Source organism: Leucoraja erinacea, chromosome 5, assembly GCF_028641065.1.
Source record: "Leucoraja erinacea ecotype New England chromosome 5, Leri_hhj_1, whole genome shotgun sequence".
Taxonomy (NCBI): domain Eukaryota; kingdom Metazoa; phylum Chordata; class Chondrichthyes; order Rajiformes; family Rajidae; genus Leucoraja; species Leucoraja erinaceus.
In genome coordinates, this window is record NC_073381.1 from 67,021,047 (window position 1) to 67,032,671 (window position 11,625).

At 39.0% G+C, this 11,625-nt stretch overlaps 1 protein-coding gene across 4 annotated transcripts in view; it reads right to left on the reverse strand.

Annotated features, from left to right (window-relative positions):
* epha7 (eph receptor A7) overlaps positions 1 to 11,625 on the reverse strand; it is a 252,404-nt gene that overhangs the window by 85,892 nt on the left and 154,887 nt on the right. The window lies entirely within an intron of this gene.

Consider the following 11,625-nt stretch of genomic DNA (forward strand, 5'->3'; position numbering starts at 1 on the left):
CTCTTAAAGATAGCGGAGTCAGGGGATTTGGGGAGAAGGCAGGAATGGGGTACTGATTGGGGATGATCAGCCATGATCACATTAAATGGCGATGCTCGCTCGAAGGGCCGAATGGCCTACTCCTGCGCCTATGTCTATAATCCACGAGAGCATCAAATTTTGCTCCCAAGGTTTCTAGAGAATTACAACAGATTTTGGGTATATATTATCAGATCATCTCATTGACTTAACATGGAAACAGAAAATAGGTGAGTAGGTCATTCGGCTCTTCGAGCCAGCACCACCATTCAATATGATCATGGCTGATCATCCAAAATCAGTATCCCGTTCCTGCTTTCTCCCCATATCCCTTGATTCCATTTGCCCCAAGAGCTTATCTGACTCTCTCTTGAAAACATCCAGTGAATAAAATTACATTGACACCAGAGTAAATTGTTCTGCTATGGTTTCTCCAGTATTGGGGAAGGTATTTGTGACTCCAAATGAAATTAGCTGCATTTTTTGAAGGAAGTCACTCATGCATGGACATTTCTTCAGCTGCATAGTCTGAAGTTGCATCAATTGCACAGGGAATTGCACCTGGTTGGACCTGGAAATGCAAAGGTTGCTCTTCATGGAGGTGATGGATGTGAATGGCTGATGGGAATTCAAGTATTAGTATGTTTGGATTATTTTAATTGATTTAAATTATTTAGTTGGATATTTTAAAGAACTTAAATTAATTTTGTTAATGGTTTCATTTTTAATTTATTCAATAGTTGAATTCACTTTGAATAGTTTGGGGGGGGGGGGGTTTGCGTGCCATGCCATTTGACAGGGGACGTGGCTTGGATGACCATAAAAAAAAAACCCACAGCAGTTTTGTGAGTGGGGCTTATTCTGGCTCACCAGAGACATGGGTTTTATTAGTGGAAGCTCTGCCACAGTGCAGGGTCACAAAGATGCAGAGTTGGAGCCTGCATTTTCCAGCAAATTAGGCTCTGCACAAGGGAATGGCTTAACACCGCCCATAAATTCTAGGCCATAATGTCAACCAGTTAAATTTTATACTACATTGGGAGCCCCTACACTAATCCCCATAATAAGTCGACTACCCATACTATATTTCTCTTTCTCCTCAGGCATTAAAGATCACCAAACCCAGAGTCCATCAGTCTACGGGTGGCATGAATGTACAGCAAGGAAGAGCAACAATGACATCTCACAGCTAAATCAGAAGTGACTTGATTTGTTTGGTTTAGTTTAGAGATACAGCGCGGAAACAGGCCCTTCGGTCCACCGAGTCCGCTCCAGCCAGCAATTGCCACACATTAACACTATCCTACACACACTAGGAACTATTTACACTTATACCAAGCCAATTGACCTACATACCTGTACGTCATTGGAGTGTGGGTGAATACTGAAGATCTCGGAGAAAACACAAATGGTCACAGGGAGAACGTACAAACTGCATATGAACATCACCCTTAGATAGGATCGAACCCGGGTCTCTTGTGCTGCAAGCGCTGTAAGGCAGCAATTCCACCGCTTTGCCACTATGTTCAGCTATATTTAGTTCAGCTATATTTCTAGGTTGCAGGCGAGTGGTGACACCGTGCTGGATTATGTTAAAAGCCAAAATGGTTTGTGGCAATAGCTTAATCTTAAATTATTTTTTTAAATTGGTTGCTGTGCGGTTCAGAACATTGGATTTGCACTTCTGTTGTTACGATTTGAATCCAATTCAAACTGAAGAGATCAATGATTTTCACTTTAATATCTTTTAGGGAAACGAGTAGATACAAGTTTACAACATAAAAGCTCCTCTAATTGGGCACTAATTGACAATAAATTGTCTGCCTCACTTAAAAGAAAAAGGGCCCAAAGGGGAAATGAAAATGTCCCATTTATACAAAAGGGAAAAGTCAGGTTGAGGCAGATTTAGGAAGGTCTAATTTTATCTTACTGTCAAACATTTCTACACCTTTTTAAAAATAAATTTCAAGTTAACTAGGATTTTGTTTTATGCATTATAATGATTTGTTATGTTTTTAATACAACGAAAAACAGTCATCTGATATTAATTTCAAATCTAACCTTAATTTCTGATCATCTTTCCATAGAAAAGAAGGTCTCTTTTTTGCACCACTAATTTTTGCTGCCAGATTTAGTCCTTCTGTTCTTCCTTGACATTGCAGTTGCATGCCCTTCCTTATACTATTCCTATGGGAAACTCCCCTGCTCCCCAGTCAATGTTCAGAAAACATTCCTCACTTGAGTCTGATCTTCCGAGCTTCCCCAGACTTCCCTTCCTCCCACAATGTGATACTCAATGGTGTCAAGACCTAAACATTTTTTTAGTTCAATGTGCTCTTTTCTCCTTGGTTACCTTTTCAACATTGGCTCATTATTTGACTTGCAGCTTCATCAGGATTATGAAATTCAGAGTATAATGCTAATGGTACTTTGCAATATAGCATCCTTAATGCAACTAATTGGGAATGAAATTGCACCAAAATGCTTTTCATTCCACCTCTATAGTCAAACTGAACTACCATATATTACAATTATTCAGTATTCAAGATTCAAAGTAAGGAAAATATGCAGGGAATTAAAATCAATTAAAAAAAATTGGTATCAACAGTGGCAATATTTGGCGTAGATAATGTGTACAAAACACATCCATTTCCAGTTAAAACAATCGTTACTCAAACAGGAATTTGTTCCACTAAGTCTGTAGGGACCCATTTTTAGGTGTCCTCCTTGAATACGTTAATGAATAAACAGATGCCTGTTAAAGGATTTCTTTACAAATACAGTATAGTCATGCCAGCTACACTCGAGCTTCTCTAGCAGCTTTTGCTGCAGCATGCTAATTTAAAAACAAGGAAAGATTAAAATTTTCCCCAGAGGAGCATTATGACTGACACTTCCCTAGAGAAAATACCATTCCCAGCATCTTGTTTAAAAATCCAGTTATTATGAACAAAAATGATTAAAGCTTTTGCCCTTTCATTATATTGAGCTTTTTCATTTATTACTGAGATTGTTCGGGGCATTTACATTTAGTACCGTTGCTATACGTTGCAGGGTAAAGAAACTAATTAATCCATTGTGCCTTTGCAATCATGTCATTTTAAATGTACTTAAGTGTAATTGTTTTAGTAACCTTGCAGAGAAGGGTACAGTGTTTTTTTAAAGGCAGATCCCAGTTAATGTCATCGCTATTCTATTATAATTGTGGTTAACAAAATAAAACAAGCCAGATGTGTACCATTGCTCGATATTTACCTTTCATGAATCTACGAGTTTTACTGGGGTTTCCTACGGTATTATTGCAAGTGCTTTGAATAAAGAGCAGTAAGCACATCACGTCTGATTGAGCTTGATTTCTTGCCAAGGAAAACCAAAACTAATTAGACCTTACTGTAGGTACAGCTGACTCTTGATAATCGCTTACTTACGTTTGCCAAGAAATGTGATGCTTGGATCAAGTTCTCTCTCAACTGCAGATAGACATTGCCAAATTTTGAAACTTTGTATCATAGCTCATTCACTCAAATCAATCGAAACAAAGGCAACTGTAAACTTAATAAAAACAATGTTTTGGCATGAACATGAACAGGCAACATATGCTACTAGATAGTATATGATAGTCAATTGTACACTGTTTGATGAGCTGGGCACTGAAAGATACATCTATAATTAAGAAATAATTATATCTCTAACAAAAATGTTGCCCGATAGATGTGGAAGGATTGTTTTTTCCACCAGACACCGGAATATAAAGTCATTTTTAAATATGGATTTCTATGTAACATGAGAAAATGGAAAAAAATAGGACCATGGATTAACAAATGTAGTCAACACTGTTGAATAAAGCAACAATATATTTCCATAACTCAGTGCATAAAATCATTTCTGTTTGCAATTGCCAAACAAGAATGGAACGTATTGCCAGCTTAGCGATACTAAATCTTTTACATTACGTGGTAATTTTACTAAACTTAAATAGGGAAACTGCAGAAACCCACATTTGGTTGCCTTGCACAGCATGCAATGCCCCATTTTGTATAGACTTGTTCATATACAGCTATTATTGCTATAGGAAATATCAACTGGTAATCATAATCGGGTATATTACAACAAATATATACAGAATAAGGCAGTAGAACTGGGATAAACAATGTGTCACTTTCTATTACATGGTTTCTCTGATGGAGATTGAATTATGATAGATTTCTTGAAGTGAAGCAAATATTAATAAATATGTATGATAAAAGTGGAAAGTTGGAATAAATCAAATGTGATCACTCTTTGGTGACTCCCAGCTTTTTTTATTTTGCTATGAATATTGGAAAACGTATACGAGAGCAACCTGGGTAAATATCATGGTAGCTAATGACTACATGTGGATCGTGTGATTATTATATGTGTGTTTTAAAGCACAAAGATGCCCTATGGGTGGCAAACAAAGATGGGCATGACTTACAGTTTTGTGGTTGCTTTGGAGATGAACTAAATTGTGTCAGAGAGTTGGAATGGGGATGTGGCTGATTGAACAATACACCTTAATGGGAAGCCCATGTTATTGGCCAAACAGGAAGGAAGGATCTTGTACCACAGATGGGCCAGTACATTGTTACATCCCAGCGGTATGAACATTGACTTCTCCAATTTCAGGTAGTCCTTGATTTCTCTCTCCTTCCCCTCACCTTCCCAGCTCTACCACAGCCTACTGTCTCCGCCTCTTCCTTTCTTTATCCCGCCTCCTTGACATCAGTCTGAAGAAGGGTCTCGACCCAAAATGTCGCCTATTCCTTCGCTCCCTAGATGCTGCCTCACCCGCTGAATTTCTCCATCTTTTTTGTCTACCTTTGTTACCATCAGAAGTACTTTTGCTGCAAGCATCTACTGATCTACAGAAGGCAGCATGTTAAAGTCAATGAAGGGGAATTAGTGAAACTATGTCCAGAGGACTTAGGCTTAAAGTAAGGGGAGAAAGGGTGAATAGGAACTTAAGGGAACATTTTTTCATGCAAAGGATGCTAGGTGTGTGGAACGAGCTGCCAGAGGTGGCAGCTGAGGCAGGTACTATCGCAAAGTTTAAGGAACATTCAGACAGGTACATGAATAGGACAGGTTTAGAGGGATGTGTGCCAAATGCAGGCAGGTTGGCCGGTGTGGGCAAGTTAGTCCGAAGGGACTCTATAAAGTTGATGCCCATGAGGGTGTCCTTCAATTCACATGTGGTTCCTGATTTTCTGCATAATGAACTTGTTGTTTAACGGGAAGTTAACATTGAAGATCGTGAATTGTGACTTGGAACAAGGAATTTTCATTGGTAAGTCAGAAACCACTGGGCACATTGATTACATCATTATGTGTACAAATAATAATAAGAAACAATGTCTGTATTAAGATTTATAGTGACAGGAAGTCAATTACTTGATGGATGGGGCATTAACAGGAAATGGAAGAAAGCACTGAAAAATATGCACAAGATGCATTTTGATTGATAACTCACAGATTAAAAGCAGTCACAATTATTGCTGGTAAATGCCTCCATCTAGGAATCCAGAAACCCATGGTTTACGATCACAATATAGATGCTTACAAAAACCAGAATAATGCAGTAAGTAGAACTGCCAATAATGAACACATGAAAAAATCCTGCATTTTTATAGCAACTTCTAAAACAGTACATCCCAAAGCCCTCTGACACCAATTACATTGTTTTAAGATGCAGCAACCAAATTGATCACACCAAAGCCAATTAGTTTGTCCGCTTGGGTCTCTGGCGAGAGACTTGAACCTATGACTTTCTGATGTAGGTGCCAAAACGTAGTTGAGCAAAGGCTGATGCTCGATAGCAAACTTCGAACCTGATGTTTAATAAGAATCATCTGAAGGGAAACAAAGAGTCAGTGATCCATTCAATGATGCTATAAACTGTGAAGTTGTATGTCCACCCTCCTTGCATTGCACGGAGATTTCCGTGGTTGCCTAAAATGGTGGGAAGGAAACATTGTAAATACGGACATAGGTGTCAATGTAACTTAAGCATGTGTGGGACATAGGGGCAAGCTGGGCCTCATTTTGTTATGAGAATGGTGGTTGATTGGCTCTGCAGTAAACAAGTCCAGGGGATTTGGAAGGAAATTAGTGGCAGCAAAATGGAGTTAACGAAAAAGTTTGTAACTAATGATTTCAGATACTGGGCTTTCCCTGCGGAGTTGTAGTTCACTGAAGCTAGTGGTCATTATTTTCTTCCCTCACTTCCAGCTGCTAAACCATGCCAAGAATGGAGCCTGGAAGTACAGACTGATTCAACATCAAACATGCTCCGTCTGGCTAGCACCCAGATGCACAAGGGAAGGAAAACCAAACGCCAAAAGGTATATGTCATGGGAAATTAGAAATTATTCTTTCAGCTTCAATTTTGCCAGCTGCGTGATCCAGCTCTGCCTGTTCAGAAAACTGAGGCAACTAAGGAGTCTTTACTTAGAAATTGGATAGTGTAGCGCCAAGATTTTTGTGCTATGCAAGTCAGTTTCAATTGAAAGTTGAGTACATGTGGAAACTGGAGATTTACTAAGACAGAGAAGTGTGAACATCTGCAGTGTTATCCTATGGTGTGTGATGCGCACATGCACATCACTTCCGTAAATTCCATTCACACGCGTTTGGTACTATTTAGTTTAATTTAGTTTAGAGATACAGCACAGAAATAGGCCCTTCGACCAACTGAGTTTGCACCGACCAGCGATCATTGCACATTAATGTTTTTAATTTCCCAGTGGTGGACTCTCAAGGAAGACACAAGCTGATGCAAAACAACTGTTTAATGGACCCAAGATGAGCCTTTCAACTTCTAGGCACTTGAATCTTAAGAAGGAACTGCAGATGCTGGAAAATCCAAGGTAGACAAAAATGCTGGAGAAACTCAGCGGGTGAGGCAGCATCTATGGAGCGAAGGAAATAGGCAACATTTCGGTCCGAAACCCTTCTTACTTAATGTACTGCCATCACATTTCCCTCCCCAATCAGGATTTCAAATTATCATGCAGTCAGAGGGCCTATTTATTTAAGCCATAATTTCTGTAACTTCTGCCAATATTCAGCATAAATCCCATTATGTATGTGAGCACAACCCTGGTGTAAGACTGGTAAAAGCTACAGGAACATTTGGCCAGTACAAGCTTTTTGGTGCCTTTTAATTGCAATGTAAATGCACTTCAAAACTCTGGGGAGAATAAACAGCAAAAGCCAATTACAAAGATGTCAGTTGTGTTCAGTTTACTTCTTTAGAAGAGTATACTGGAAGACTGAAGAAACAAAAAGATTTTGTACTCATATATACACCACAAGCTAAAAAAGATTTGCTAACATCAGAATTCTATCTGCACTGTATTAAATTAACCTAAGCATCATCGCAAAAAGTTGTTCACAATTTGAAAATACAATCTCGGAGCCATGACACCTTGTGCTGCAAATGTACAACAATAAAAAGACATAGATAGACACAAAGTGTTGGAGTAACTCAGTGGGTCAGGCAGCATCTCTGGAGAAAAGGATAGATGACGTTTCAGCTCAGAACCCTTCTTCAGGCATAAATGCAGGGTTTGAGGGATTCAGCCCCTTATGGCTGTTCCGCTATTCAATAACTGATCTTTTGCTGCAACATTACATCTCTGCACTAGACCCATATCTCTTGCTTTGCTTTGCATCTTAAAATGTGTATGCTCGGTCTTGACTGAGCTTCCGCAGCCTATTTGCGTAGAGAATTCCAAAGATTTACAGCCTTCTGTGTAAGGACATTTCTTTCCATCTCAGACCTTGTTGGCTGATCTCTTCATATGACACTGTGACTTCTTGTTTTACACTTCCCAAATAAGGGAAACATGATCCTGGCATCTATCCTGCCAAACCCTATAAGTAAATTTTTAATGCAAACACCTCTCTTTCATTTAAATTCAAGAATGCTATGGTCCAGTCTGCTTAATCTCTGCTCCGAGACAATTTCACAAAACAATCCAGTGAACCTTCAGTGCACTCCCTCTATTGTAAATATATCCTTCCTTGGGTAGGGAAACCAGACATAGAAATGATTCCAGATTCAATCTTGTCAGGTTTGTATGTAATTAGAGCAAAAAGCCTCCACTATTGTAGAGGCTTTTTTGCTCTAATTACATAGGAACCTAATGAGATTGAATCTGCAATATTTCTCTTGGAACCAATTCTCTTGAAACCCATTTTAGACTAGAAGGCTATTTGTTTGAAGATGAAGTTAGTTGATACAAAGAGTATCTTTAACTCAGAACTCTAAAAGACATTGTTAGGTACCAACATGTAATCATTATAAAAATGCTGACAATGTGCTAGCATAATACTAAAACAATTCATTTCATTCCTTTTCCCTGAAGACAAACCACATCAAAGGCCAATTACTGAAAAGAGATACCAGGAACACGCACCAAGAGCTGGGTTGAAGAGTAGTGTTTACAGAACATGACTGAATGGATGATTGCACAGCCCCATGTAGAATAGGACTGTGTACAACTCCTGCACCACACAGAGATTGAATTGCTTTTCAAACTCACCGAAGAAATCCACAAACATTGTAGTTGTAAGTCTTTTGTCAAACCTATTGATAGATTGTGGGTGTGTACTGAAATTAGCTTCCAAATTTCTCACGGCATTTTTTAAATTGTAGAGGTTGATTTTATGAAAATTAGCTACATGCTAATATGACAGCAGCCATTCATAAAAATGGCTCAGGTCCTTACTCTGCTACATGCCTTTTAGAACATAGAACAGTGCAGCACAGGAACATGCTCTTTGGCCCACATTGTCTGTGCAGAACATGATGCCAAGTTAAAATAATCTCATCTGCCTGCACATGATCCATAACCCTCCATTCTATGCATGTCCATTTGCCTAACTAAAAGTCTCTCAAATGCCATTATTGTAGCTGGCTCCAACACCACATCAGGCGGCTGAGGAAATTAATTATATGAACTGAGTTAGCCCCGCACATCACCTTTAAATTTGTGTCCCTCTGACCTTAAAGCTATATTCTCCAGTCTTTGTCATTCCCATTCTGGTAAAAAAAAAATGCTCTGACTGTCTAACCTGAATATGCCTCTCATATATTCTATATTTCTATCTGGTCTCCGTTCAACCTCCAAGGCTTCAGAGTGAACAATCCAGATTTTTCCAGCCTTTCCTTATAGCTAATGCCCTCTAATCCAGGCAGCATCCTGGTAAACCTTCCCTGCACCCTCTCCAAAGCCTCCACATCCTTCCTGTAATACGGCACCCAGATATTTACACTGTATTATATTCAAAGAACCACGATATGAGAAATAAAAGAGCCATTCCTGAAAATATAATGAGGCAGTCAACGTGACTCCAGCCTAGAGCCGGGATTTTCAACTTGGCATTAAAATAATGCAATGAAGTTATGGAATTAAGGCTCTGCAATGTGCAATGACTGGCCCACTGGCATAATAGAGGGATGGAATACTCTCTTCTTACTTGAATAGGTGCAGCTGCAATAACAGTCAAGAAGCTTGACAGTATCAAGGAATAAACATTGATCAGCACTGCCCTCACTTGTCTAAACATCCACTCGGCTCAACATCAATGCATCATGGCTGCATTGCACGCAATCAACAAGATGCCCGATAGCCCCAAGATGTCCGATAGCACTCAGCACATCTCCACTCCAGCATCTGGAATGGCAAAACAACAAACACTCACAAAACGTTGTTTCCAAGTCCTTTTCCAAGTGGCATATTGTCCCGAATGACCCATATAACTACAGGCATCTTTGTTGCTGAATTAATATGTTAGCACTCTCTATCTAACAATATTCATTTACCTTTTGGATTGCCGATGGAGAAGGTAGTTCACAGTATGTAGTCAACATCTTCTTTGTCAACAGGACAAACTGGCCTTTCGATAGGCACTCAACCACTTTCTGTGAACTACTTGCTGATGAAATGGAAAAGAAAATGCAGTCTCTAACCTTAAACAGAATTCCAAAAGTGGAATGAAGTTTAAATACAGTCATAGATGCTGAATTTCTGTCCAGTGCACTTCTTTTTACTCTGTAAATACACTTCTTTACGATCAATAGAGTATGCAGCAAATGTCAAGATTAAATGCTAATGGTACAACTTGCTCATATCCTTGGAGGTCTTGGCACTAAGAGTGCCTCATTAAATAAATGTCAATACATAAAGTTAAAATAAAATGGCTAAACTCTTTACTAAATCACCCGCACTCAATTCACTTGCTATAAATTGCAAGAAAGAACACAAGGGAATAAACAGGATTGCAACTCAACACAAAACTGTAAATTTCAGAAATGTCTTTATCTTTACTGTGAAAGGTAAAAATTAGATTTTGTCCCTCGAACCACGAACTGAAATGTGTATTATCAACAATAGTGCTGACTCAGAGGAGGAATGTACTGACAAATGAAAGGAGAAATAAGTGCAAATAGGAACTTCCATGACATCTGCATTCACCTTGATCACAACCCTTCAGTGCCCATCCATAATCAGTAACATGAGCAGGATTTTGCAAGGAACAAATTAAATTCCAGAATAATTTTGACTTCTGTTTCCCACTGTAAGTGAGTTAAAAAAAAAATCAGTGGCCTACAGAACAAACTCACTTTTGTATTATGATAAAATTTATGTATGCATGAGAATAAAGTGAAATTTTGGCTCTACATTATGTGAGTAGTAGATTTATTTTCATGGATGAATAAAAACACATGTTGCTGAAATCCTAACATCCTCTAACTAAAGGTTAACCCTTGATGCAAGTTCAGTATTCCTCCTGCAGTTAGAAGCAATGCATATTGCCCAGGGAAATAGTGTCCAACCTTGCCTTAGATGGCAGCATCGGCTTATATACAAAACAATATCATAATTGGAGAAAACATTGCCAAAATATATATATATATATTAATAGGTGAATGTTGTTCTTAAGGGAGCAAAGGGCAACGTTACTCGAGTTCACCAAAGTGAATTTTCCACAGACTTTACATAAAGCACGTGTAAATTTGCTGCCTAACAGCGAATGCAGCGTCGGAGACACCGGTTCGATCCCGACTACGGGTGCTGCCTGTACAGTTTGTACGTTCTCCCCGTGACCTGCGTGGGTTTTCTCCGAGATCTTTGGTTACCCCCCACACTCCAAAGATGTAGGTTAACTGGCTTGGTAAATGTGAAAAAAATGTCCCTAGTAGGTGTAGGGTAGAGATAATGTGTGGGAATCACTAGTCGGCGCAGGTCCAGAGGGCCGAAAGGGGGCTGTTTCTGTGCTGTGTCTTTAAACTAAAACTAGAAGTAGAAATCAAAATTAAACCAATGAAGATGTTAAAATCCTGAATTAATATCAACATTTACAGGAAACAGATTAGCCAACATCAACGGGGGGAAATGGCAATGTTTTAAGTCAGGACCTTTCATGAGAGCTATAAAAGAAAGAGAACAAGTTAATTTTCAGTATAGAGAAAGTGGGGGAGGAATTGCCAAAATCAAGAAAATATCTCTGGTAGGCCAAGACCAAATGAGTAAACACACCAGTTATACGGCAGTTTGGATCAGACACAGGAGCTTAATT